Here is an 11,578-nt window from a genome sequence, read left to right as displayed (position 1 = left end):
ACACACACACACACACACACACATACACACCTTCTTTAGCACTGGAAACAGACTTGAGACCTTGCAGCAGCCATCAAAGCATTAATGATACTCCAGGCCCAAAAAGCCCAAACCACAGAAATCAGATATTCCTCTGAACAAACCTCACCTCCTAACAAGCGTCAAAGGAACACAACAGAGGCTTGGAAAGCCCACCTGGAGTCTTTACAGCCCTGCCCCCAAATTTAACAGCGTGCCAAAATGATACGACCTTGGCGGTAATGGGACTGCAGGTAAAATATCATCGGGCTCCATTCCTGAGATACCTATTTTCAACTGATTTAGCAGTAAAAGAGTCAGTTCTACAACTGACCCAGATCATTAGCCATGGAAAAAGTGCCATTCGTTAGAGCTAAAATCAAAAGGAGTATCGTTCTACTTCATAGCCTCAGATCCCAGCAGGGCTCCTGGAAGGTGTAACAGAGTCCCGCAACATTAAATTTAGAGCAGAGGGGAGTTTTGAATTTACCTAGAAAATAAAATTCAAAGAACAGAAAGAACCTTCATCAACAGAACCTTTAGCACAGATTCTCCAAGCCCAAGCTCACCAGTAGGCAGGCTGGCATCCCCTCAGTGCCCTGCCCCCTGCACCAGGAAGCCTTAGAGAAGAGTCAACCACTGGGTAGCTGGGAGGTTCTGTCCTTGTTGTTTATTTAGGCCTTTGTCTGTGCTGGAGAGAAGGAGAGCTGTCTGGTCAGGATGCTTCCTGATGCCCTGGGGCTCCAAGGTTCTCTTCTCCCAGACTATGGCCCTCAGCCCTGGTAAACATTCACAACTGGAATGTCAAGGCAGAAAATAAACATTCCATGCAAAGTGATGTTGATGGCATGTGACGGACAGCGATGAGAAGCCCAGCTATCAACAAAAAGTGATTGAGAAGAGAAAAATAAGTTCTGGCTTCACTCTCTTCCATGTTAAAAAAAAAAAAAGTAGGGGCAGGTAGGTGGTACGTGGATAGAGCACCAGCCCTGGAGTCAGGAGGACTTGAGTTCAAATGTGACCTCAGACACTTGACACTTACTAGCTGTATGACTCTGGGCAAATCAGTTAACCCTGATTGCCTCCAAAAAAAAGAAAGAAAGAAGAAAAAGAAAAATTAAATTAAAAAAATTTAAAATATGAGTATATTAAACATGTTAGGAATTCTATCCCACAACAAAACAGCATTTCCAAACGTCAGCCCAAGAGGGGCTAGAAAGTCATCCCTTTCTTCCTCCTCTCCTGCTGCACTCCTCGCTGTCTATGATGTGATGGCTATAAAGAAGTCATTCCCCCAGACTTATTTATAGGCAATTTAGAACAGAGCAGAGCCTCTGCTGAGCTCCTATTCCAAAGCCTCCTCATGTGGTATAGAAACGACCCTGGGCCCTCGGAGGCTGTGCCAGCAAAGGGCAGGTTTGGTGGATCCTATCAAGCCATAGGGCTTCAAGTACAGGCCCAGTATCTTCTGCCCAAGGACCAAGGACCAACCTTCAACGAGGGTTGAAGATATTCATCACTTGGTTGCTGGGGAATGGATAGGCCCTTAGTAAATGGCTAGTGACTGATTGCTATTGCAAATTTTAACTAACTGGGAACCTTCATCAGTAAAGTATCAGGTTCAAATCCTGCCTCCACCACTTCTACCTGTATAGGAAACCTCTACCTGGGCTACTTTGGGCAAATCCCTTAAGCTCTTGGAACCTTGTTTTCTTTATCAGTAAGATGAGGAAGTTAGATAAGATGATCAGTTCTGTCAGATCCCCTTTCTATTCAAAATGTACCTTTCTACATCCTATCCAAGGACCAGAGATTTAGAACTGAGAGGGGTTTTAGAGCCCACTGCGGCCAATCCTATAATTTTACAGATGAGGAAACTGAGACGCAGACAAGCTAAGTGACTTGCCCAGGGTCACCCAGGCAGAAAGTATCTGAGGCAGAATCTGAACTCAGATCTTCCTGACTCCAAGTAAAATTCTCTATCCGTATGGCACTTAGCTGCCTATACAGAGTAGCTTATTAATAAATATATGTTGATTAAAATCTGAAAAAAATACAAATTAGAAGAGGGTAGGTTCACAAGAGGAGTACAAAATGCTATGAAATCACATTAGAGAGAAAGCCTAGGTTTCTGCATGGGGCAAGCGGGGGAGGAATGTGTAGAACTCCTCAGACACTAGTATATTTCAGTGTATAACAATTCTGAACTGTGTCCTAAAAGCACTGATGGACACCCTTGAAGAAGGCAATAGTCTAACAACACCATTACCATTACCATATCCTGCCTAATATCTATTAGTCTGAAAATAATGGATTTTTTTTTCCATTTCATAAACAGGCTGCTTCTATCTACAGTGTCCACCATTCCATGAACTAGAGCTTCCATTTACATGGAAAGACTTCAATCTATTTTATTTTATGCTGATCATTAACTAAGAATATTTCTCTCCAGAGATTTATTACATTAATGAGCTCTGAAATTACTCATAGCAATTAAGTATATTGTTCTTAAACTCTTCAGAGATTATTGAAATACTTGTGTTGCTTCTACAGGGAAGCATAAATAAAGGGTACAACTCATCCTTCCCCCTCCCCAAACAAACCAGCAGCTGGTCATGCCCCTGCCCTTCTCAAATCTCTGCCTTCACTAGCTCTAGCAATCTCTTTGGATTGTCATCTGGCATAAATTCTCATAGCCCTTCCTACCAAAGGACCTTTTTATCCCAAGTCCTATTTAAAATATTCCAACTTACAGCAGGCCTTCCCACATGCTTGGAGTCAATAGAGGAATCAACCCATCCTCTTGGCCCTTTTCCATTTGGTCCTCCTGACTCCAGAGCTGGTGCTCTATCCACCTAGCTGCCCCTAATATATAGGAGATCCTCTCTTTTTTTTTTTTGGTAGGCAATGGGGTTAAGTGACTTGCCCAGGGTCACACAGCTAGTAAGTGTTACGTGTCTGAGGATGGATTTGAACTCAGGTCCTCCTGAATCCAGGGCCGGTGCTCTATCCACTGTGCCACCTTTCCATTTGGGAAGAAGAGAATTGTAAGTTTCCAAGAAGGGGGATGGCTTCCCTGGGGAGTTGACCTCTAGTGTATATCACACAATGCTCAGACTTAGCCAGCTCGAAGAAGTTACCTGGATATAACAACCATGAGGATATAGATCAGGATGTAGCAGGAATATCTACCCTGGTCAGTTCAGGGTATCACCTTTTAGGAAGGTCATTGATAAACTGGAGCTCTCCAGAATAGGGCTCCAGCAAGGTGAGGGACCTAGAAGCCATGCCAGATGAGAATCCATTGAAGGAATTGGGAATAACCGAGCTGGAGAAGAGAAGACTTAGGGAGGACATAATTGGCTTGAAATATTTGAAGGGCTGTCATGTATAAAAGTCTTATTCTCTTTGACCTCAGAGGTCAGAGAGTATAGCAATGAGTGGCACTGTCGGAGAAACAGATTTTGACATCATATAGAGGAAAACTTCATAACAATTAGCATTGTCCAAAAGTGTGATGGACCAGTCAGTCAGTCAACAAGCATTTAGGAAGCACTTTTTACTTACTTACTTAGTGTCAGATGCACTATGCTAAGCTCTGGGGACACAGAGAGAGGCAAAAGCAGACCTTAGCCAGAAGAAGCTTGTATTCAAATGGGGGAGATAAACAGAAAGACAATGAGATACATACAGAGTAGATAGATTAGTGATCTCAGAGGGAAGGTACTAGCAGCTGGGGGGAGGGGACAGGGGGCAGCAGAGGCCTCTTGTAGGAAGTGGAATTTGACATGAGTCTTAACAGTGAGGTTGGAGGTGAGGAAGGAAAGAACTCCGAGCAAAGACAGAGACAGAGATGTGTGTGGCTGGATCTCAGAGCGAGTGGAGAGCGATAAACATAAGAAGATGGAAAGGTACGAATGGGCTGTGTTGTCAAGACGCAGTGAGTTCTCCATCATTGGAGGTCTGCAGGCAGAATAACCTGTCTAGGGAGGCAAAGAGAAGATTCTTGATCAGATGCAAATTAGAGGAGGCAGCCTGTAAGGAAACCGCCAGCTCTGAGATTCTCCGAGTGTTTCCTTCCCATCCTCCTTGAAGGCAAGGAGTATCTTTTGCCTCTTTTTGCATCCCCAGTGCTTAGTACAGTGTAGCACACAGTAGGTGCTTAATAAATGGCTATTGATTGACTGACTGTCCACCCAATGTCTCCCTTCCTCTAATACAGACTATTACCCTTAGTCATCACTAGTACAGCTATGGAGAGCAATACCAGAGTGGTGCCTTTCCAATATGGCAGTAACCAGCTTCTCATAGATATTCACCCTCAAAGACTACAACTGGGCTTGGGCATTGCCCCAGTCAGAGACCCCTGGACCCCAGCTGGAAGCTCTGTGCCTCTACCCCTTTGATTACACTGCATATGTCCTATAATTGTCCCTGGTACAAATTTCCTGAAGAAATACCTGCTAGCCTCCGGGTTCCAGCAGGGCTTACTGAATTTCACTGATTCCTCCCTGGCAATGAAAATGAGATAGTATTCTTTCTCCAGGCCATAACATAAATGAGAAGTTTGTGAAGGGTGGGGTGGGGGGAGGAGAGAGGAGGACAAAAGTTTTATACCTCTCTCTTTCTCTCTCTCTCTGTCCCACTTTCTCAGTCTCACTTCTCTCTCTCTCTGTCTCACTTTCTCAGTCTCACTCTTATTTTTTTTACTTTGTAAAACTGAGGCAAAGTCATAAAGGGAAAAGGAACAGCAGCCTATTGGTTTGAAACTGTTCTGTATGCTAATGTAATGATGTGGGAGAGCAGAGAAACCCTAAGGACACCCATCTCTTTATCACCTTATAGGGCATGACCAGCATCGAAGAACATAATTGAGGCACAGGTTATTAAAATGCAGCAAGAGATAACAGGCCATAATTGAACCCCCTAATGGCACAAGCAGTAACAGTTCAGCAACAAGGAAGAGGGTTGAGAATTTGCACAGAATGTCAGTGTGGGAGATGCATGATCCTGGAACAGTTGCTGGCTTTGGCCAACCAATAAATGTTAACTGAGCCCTGGCCATCCCTACACTGGGCGCAGTGAGGGATGCAAAGAAGTCGAAGAGATAGGGGGTAGAGCTCTAAACATCATCCATACCAATCCCCACATTTTTGCAGAGGAAACAGACTCAGACAAGGAAAGTGACTCGTCTGAGGCCACACAGTGGCAGAGAAGGAACTCCAAGGGAGATGCTGGCTTCTAAAATAAGGGGGTTTCTCCTTATACCGTGCTACCCTCTATCATCTTTGTCCTCAAGAGTGTTCACAGCCTAGTTGGGGAGAAAGGATTTGCACTCAGCAATAGATAATACAAAACACCATCAAATTCGGTGCTCTTTCCCAGTCCAGACTCTAAAATGCTACAGAAATTGATAAAAGAGAGAGATCAAGAGAGATGGAGACTGGAGCAGTCTCCTTTTCTCCTTTGACAAAAGCTAGTTATCAAGAAAGAATTTTATAAATTCATTCATACTAATGTGTAAATGACTGAAGAGTCTTAAAATGTAATTTTCCCAGTGAGTATTTCTCTTTTTACAGGAGACAAAGGCTCAAGCCAAGAGAAAAATTCCCTAACAGTAGAATTTCTTAAATCATTGAGCAGGTAGGGAAGGGATTTGGAGTTAGGGGAGGGGATTTTTCAGTGTCCCTGAAAATATTCCACGTAGAATAATTAGACCAACCTGGCCTATAGAATTCAGGTGGTGCATAGCATACAAACAATCTAGAGAAATAAGTCCTACAATCAGATATTTTTGGTCTGAATTGTCCAGACAATGACAGCTGATACAAATTTCACCAAAAAAAGGCTGACCTCACTTCCTCAGCTAAACTCACAGATCTTAGAACCTTTAGCAACCTTTAGGCTCTTAAAACTTACCACCTATAGACCCTAAAACAGACCTACAAATCAAGTATTGATAAAGAGATGGAAACAGAGATGCTAACTGGCCTGTGAAGGGCAACCCAGTAGAATTTTGAGACAAAGAATATAGAGGATAAGGGACCTAGCCAATGTGTGTGATGAAGGACTTGGTTCACAGCCAAACAGAGGATTTCATATTTGTCTTAAAAGCCAGAGGGCAGGCCAGGGCAGGGAAGATCAGCTCTGTCCTTATGACCATGGTGTAATGATTGCTTTCCAACTGCCTGTAAGGATATCTTCCTGGCATTCATTCATTGCATGAGCTATATCTACATCCTGTTCTCCTCTTATTTTGGGTATTTACTCTAATTTCAGAAGATTATTAGGCTACAAAAGAAGTGGGAGTTTTAAAGAGATGCTATCAACTTATATTTCAGAATAATTTAAATATACAAATATGCACAACTTGAGGGTCTCCTGTACCCGATATCCACCTCCTTTGCAAATTTATAATGAGCAACTTTTACGTCTGAGACAAGTGATATCAGAAACAAACCTTCAAAAACAATTATTCGAAATAGGAAGCTACCAGTGGCATCCTTCCTCCCCTACCTTCCTCCCAATTGTCTCACAGTATCCTAGGGTATCCCCCTACCCCATGGGGGTAAACTCTCTTCTCCCCCCAAAAAATAATTATTTTTGTTAACCAAGTACTAAGTTTAGTTCTGTCTAAGATGCTGAAGGATAACAAGGGCTGTCAAAGCCCTCTAAATTTTAATACCCTGGGACAAAGCCCTGACCTCTTCTCCCTAGTTCTAACCCTGCTCCTTTGCCTTACAGAGTCATTGTGCTATAGGTATAGCTCCCTCCCACCCTCCCCCGGCCAAAATTACCTTCCATTTCCCATTGTATATATCTTTTAAGTGCACACTTGTTTGCACATTGTCTTTGCCATTAAAATGTGAGTTCCTTGAGAACAGAAACCTAGTTGCATATATTAAACACTTAATAAATGCTTGTTGAGTGACTGGCTTCTAGTCTTAGAGAGTTGCCTGAAGCCACTAAAGGGTTAAGTGACTTGCCTGAACCTAACCAAAACTCTGGCAGAGTCAGAAACCCAAATCTTCCTGACTCCCAGTCCAGCCCTCTACATACCAAGCCAGCCTACTTCTCCTTGTTAAGACTTCAAACAACAGCCTTAGAGTCATAAGATAATTGATTTGGAGATCAAAGGGCCCTTAGGGTCATCAAGTTCAACCTTCCCAAAGCAAGGCCCAAAGTGATTGTCCACAGCAACACATATACTGTATGTGATGAAGGACTGGAATCCAGGTCTCTTGATTCTAGGTCCCGTGCTTTGTGCACCCCACCAGGCTACCTCTCAGCTCTCCCTGGCAGAAAGCCTTAATGATAAGACACGTCACCACAAAGCAGCCCCTTGCAGCCTGGCTCCAGGCAGGATGCTGAAATGAGTAGTTGGTCTCCAATGCCCTTCCCTTGCCTTTGCAATAGGTTCTTCTTCCTTCCTGACACCCAACTTGGGTGCCACAGTACCATCATTCTTCCGAATCTCTTTTTTCCATAATGAATACACATTACTTATTGATCAGAGAGGTCAAGGCTACATACAAGTGCAATTTGTGGGGGAGGAGGGGGTTTGGGGGACAAAGGGCAAGGAGCCTTTGGCACTGTCCAACAGAGCTAGACACTGGGAAAAATCATCTAAAGCATTAGGCACAAGACAGAGCTTATATAGATTTAGAAAAGGCAAAGCAGCATAATAATGAGGAGTTCCTTTCACCCACAAAAGGCTACCATACTAAATGCCATGACTTTCAACATAAGGAGCAACATTTTATTTGGCCTCATTGGCAGGGCTATAAATTTCAAAGGACGTTCTCTTTTAAAAGGTGTCAGTTAAAAATTAAAATCTCGAAGGAACTTAATGCCATGCAGATCACTGGGCTCATTCTCATCCAGTATCTGCCAAACATTCAGTGCCAATAAAATGTAATGGCTTTAATATTCCTTCAGAATTAACACAGAATAAAACAACCACATTAAAGTAACATTACAACCTGGGAACTCTCAGAAAAGCCAAGAAATCTGCCTGGAGGCTGTGTGGAAGTCCTGGGTGAGAGAAGGTGGGACAAGTTAAGGGTGACTGTCTAAGGCCCTGGGTCCAGGAGGACTGCTCCAGAGGCTACTTAGAGGGTTATTTTCCCATTTTTAAAGTTAGACCTTAATTTTCCAAATATCACAAAAATGGGTCATAGCATCTACGACTGGTTCTGTGGTGGCCTATTTAGGAAGAATTCATCTAAAGTTTCCCAGAATATAAGCATGGGGCGAAACAACTCCTTCCTGAGCTGTTACATTATCCTGGGTCAGTTGTTATAAAAAAATCTATAAACAGCACTCATTGCATCACTGCCAGACTGCAGCCCTGAGAGTTTGGCTACTAGACATGAACAAGGACTCCAGCCATTTGATAAAGCAACCTCTGTAGGCTCCACCATGGAGTTACATGGTTATAAACTATTAGCTAGAAGAGATTTTAGAGGTCATCTAGTCCAATCCCCTTATTTTACAGAGAAGGAAACAGAGATTGAGGGATTTGTGCAAGGCCATACAAGCAAATGAGTGGCAGAGTCAGAGTTGGAACCAGTCAGTCAGCCAACACGTATTTATTAAATGCCTTCTATGAGCTAAGTGCTGAGGATACAAAAAGAAGCAGAAGACAATCATTGCCCTCCAGTAGCTCACAATCTAATGGCATCAGGTTCTAGGGCTCCAGATTGAGCATTTATTCTACTGGACCACACAGTTCCAAGGCAGATCAGATTGGGCATTAGACTTAGTATCAGAAAGACCCAGATGCAGATACCAGCTATGTGACCCGGGCAAGTCATCTTACCTTTTGAGATCTCAATTTCCTCATCTGTAAAATGAAGGGGTCAGACTGAGGGGCCTCTAAAGTACCTTCTAGCTCTATACCTATGACACCATACCCCCTTTCATGGAATTTTTTCTTGATTGCTAGAACCTCACCAATGCCTAAAAAGTCAAACCCAACTCATCCTGAAGCTGAGAGGCCCTGGGTTTAAGGAGAATGGAGAGTAGGTTAAAATAAGAAAGAAGGCTCCACATTCCAAAGCCCCTGGAAAAAGAGCTGGTGATGGAATTGCTGACGGACCCTTAACTCTCCTGGTGCTAGCAGGCACCATTGGACTATAGGAATAAAACTAAATTACATCACTTGTCATCATTAAGAAAAATTTTCATCTCAGTTCTTCATTTGAAAAGCACTATAGTTAATGAATGAGTACTGAGCCATGACACGTAAATGGCTAAAATATAGGAATTATACTGAGGTCAACTAAAGTATTTTTTAAACCATGAAATTAAGGGGCCCATTCACTCTGGTCGAGGATGCCACTCCTGGCTGTTAAGATTCCCATGCAACACTGCCTTTGTGTGTAAGGGAATGGTATGTGTTTCTATATTAGAGAGACTAAGGTTCCATGCAAATCATGCTTGGAGCACATGGCCAGCCTCGTGTGACAGAGAACATGGATTTTCCCCAACACACTTGCATGCTCTCTGTTTGTTTCTGTTGTTTGCAGCCTTGTTTGTGTCCACCCAACTGGTGCACTGGGCTGGCAAAGGAGTAAGTAGCTGGGGCGATTCATGTCTGATGGGACATCACATGGTTTTAGGCTAGCTGAGCTTTGGTGCAGTCCTTCCTCCCTCTGCTTGAAAAGGAAAGAACATTTTGCAAGGGGAGCAGACTAATGACTGGCTCCTCTCCACATTCCTTAGTCTTTACAGTCTGTCCCTGAAGCTCACGGTTCCCCCACTGCCTGGGCTAAATGGTGAATTAAAGGATTTTTTTTTTTGGCAAAAGAGATAGGGAATTGTTCCCAACAAATGTAGAATGGGAAGTAAAGGCATATTTTCCAATGAGGGAAATGGTACCCTGGGACTAAATAAATTGTTCTCCTGAGTTGAACATGAATGCTCCTTGAAAAAAGTGGAATATGTGAAAAAAGTGGAAAATGACCTGGACTGGGAGTCAAAGGACCCGAATTCTGGTTATGATTCTGGCTCTGCCATTGACCTTAAGCAAACTGAAGAGACTCTGAGAGCCCTAGTTTCTTCATCTGAAAAATGGGGGCAGTAATAGCTGCCCTGCCTTCCTCACAGCATCCTCTCGAGACTCCAACGAAATGACTAACATGAAAAGAGTGAAGCAATTGGGATCAGTGGCAACATGACTAGAATTATTTGATGGAGTCCCAGGAAGAAAACTTTGTGGGGAGAGGGATGATGTCTTTTCTATTTTTTTGGTATCCTTCTAGCTCCCAGCAGTATGCACTAATTGCTGATGGCTTTGATGATGAAAAGGAGGAGCAGAGCCATCTGGCACAGAGATCAGAGGTGGGATTTTAAGCCCTAAAGGTGCCTCTGGAGCATGTGGGACTGATTCCATCTGCAATGCCAGGAAAGGTCTCTGGGCTAGTTCTGCTGGGTCATTTGGGAAACAAATGTCTAAATGTAATATTATCATCTAAGATCACTATTCTCATGACTTTCCTACTCACAGTAGAGTTTCAAGAGAATTGGATTTGGAGTCAAAAGACCTGAATTCAAATCCTGGCTCTGACAGTTTCTGGCTGTATGACCTTGTATAAGTAACTTAACTTCTTCAATCTTCAGTTTCTTTGTCTATAAAATGAGGGGAGGGGACAGGCTTGATGACTTCTAAGGTCTCTACCAGCCCCAATTTAAAGGATTTACCTTTAAAGCACCTATAAGACAGGAGTTGAAAGGGGTAAAGGGAAGGAAGAAAAGGAAGAAGGGCAATGAATCATATCTTTAACCTCCATTTTCCTCCTTAGACAGAATATGGGAATACTTGTAGGAACTGTAATTTTCTCAGCATGCAGAGCCTCAACCATGGGGAATTCCCTATCCCATTGCAACCTATACACAACTTATGTATAGATAAGTCCTGGGCAGTTGCCAGAGACTCACAAAGGTTTCCCAGAGTCACACAGCCAATAAGCATCAGAGGCAGAATTGAAACCTACATCTTTATGATGCAAAATACAGCACTCTATCCCCTATGTCACAGTTTCTCATCCTCCAGTGGAAAAGAGGAAGTAAAAGGGACAAAGATTCTAGGGTGAGCCTAAGAGATGATATCAGGAAGAAAGGCTTTAAGGGAAAATGCGCTGATCTAACTTTCTACCCACCATTTTGCTCTAGAGCATGTGGAGTAAGAATGTCCTCCTCCTCCTTTAACAGTGTAAGCCTATTGCTACAATATGCACTCAACCAATGGGGATGACGTTCCATTCATCCCAGAGTCCACAGGTCTCTGGACCAGTCAACATTAGTGGTTATTCTCCCCAGTGGGCCATCCTCCTTAGGAATATTCAGAGAACTCTGGCAACCACGGAGTGTGAAAATTTATTACTAGACTTCAGAGATGAAAGTGTTAGTAAAAGTGAAGGCTACCAAAATTGAAACTGACGAATGTAGGCCACCCATTGCTAATTGTCACCCAGCTATTTTGCTTCCATTGGTCACGTGACCAACAGTGACATCCAAAGATGCTGATGGATTTTGACCTAGATGAGAAACCTGACGT

Source organism: Vombatus ursinus, unplaced genomic scaffold (genome assembly GCF_900497805.2).
Source record: "Vombatus ursinus unplaced genomic scaffold, bare-nosed wombat genome assembly UNPS02014786.1, whole genome shotgun sequence".
Classification (NCBI taxonomy): Eukaryota; Metazoa; Chordata; class Mammalia; order Diprotodontia; family Vombatidae; genus Vombatus; species Vombatus ursinus.
The sequence above is the reverse complement of the archived record's forward strand: the minus strand, read 5'-3'. Positions refer to the sequence as shown.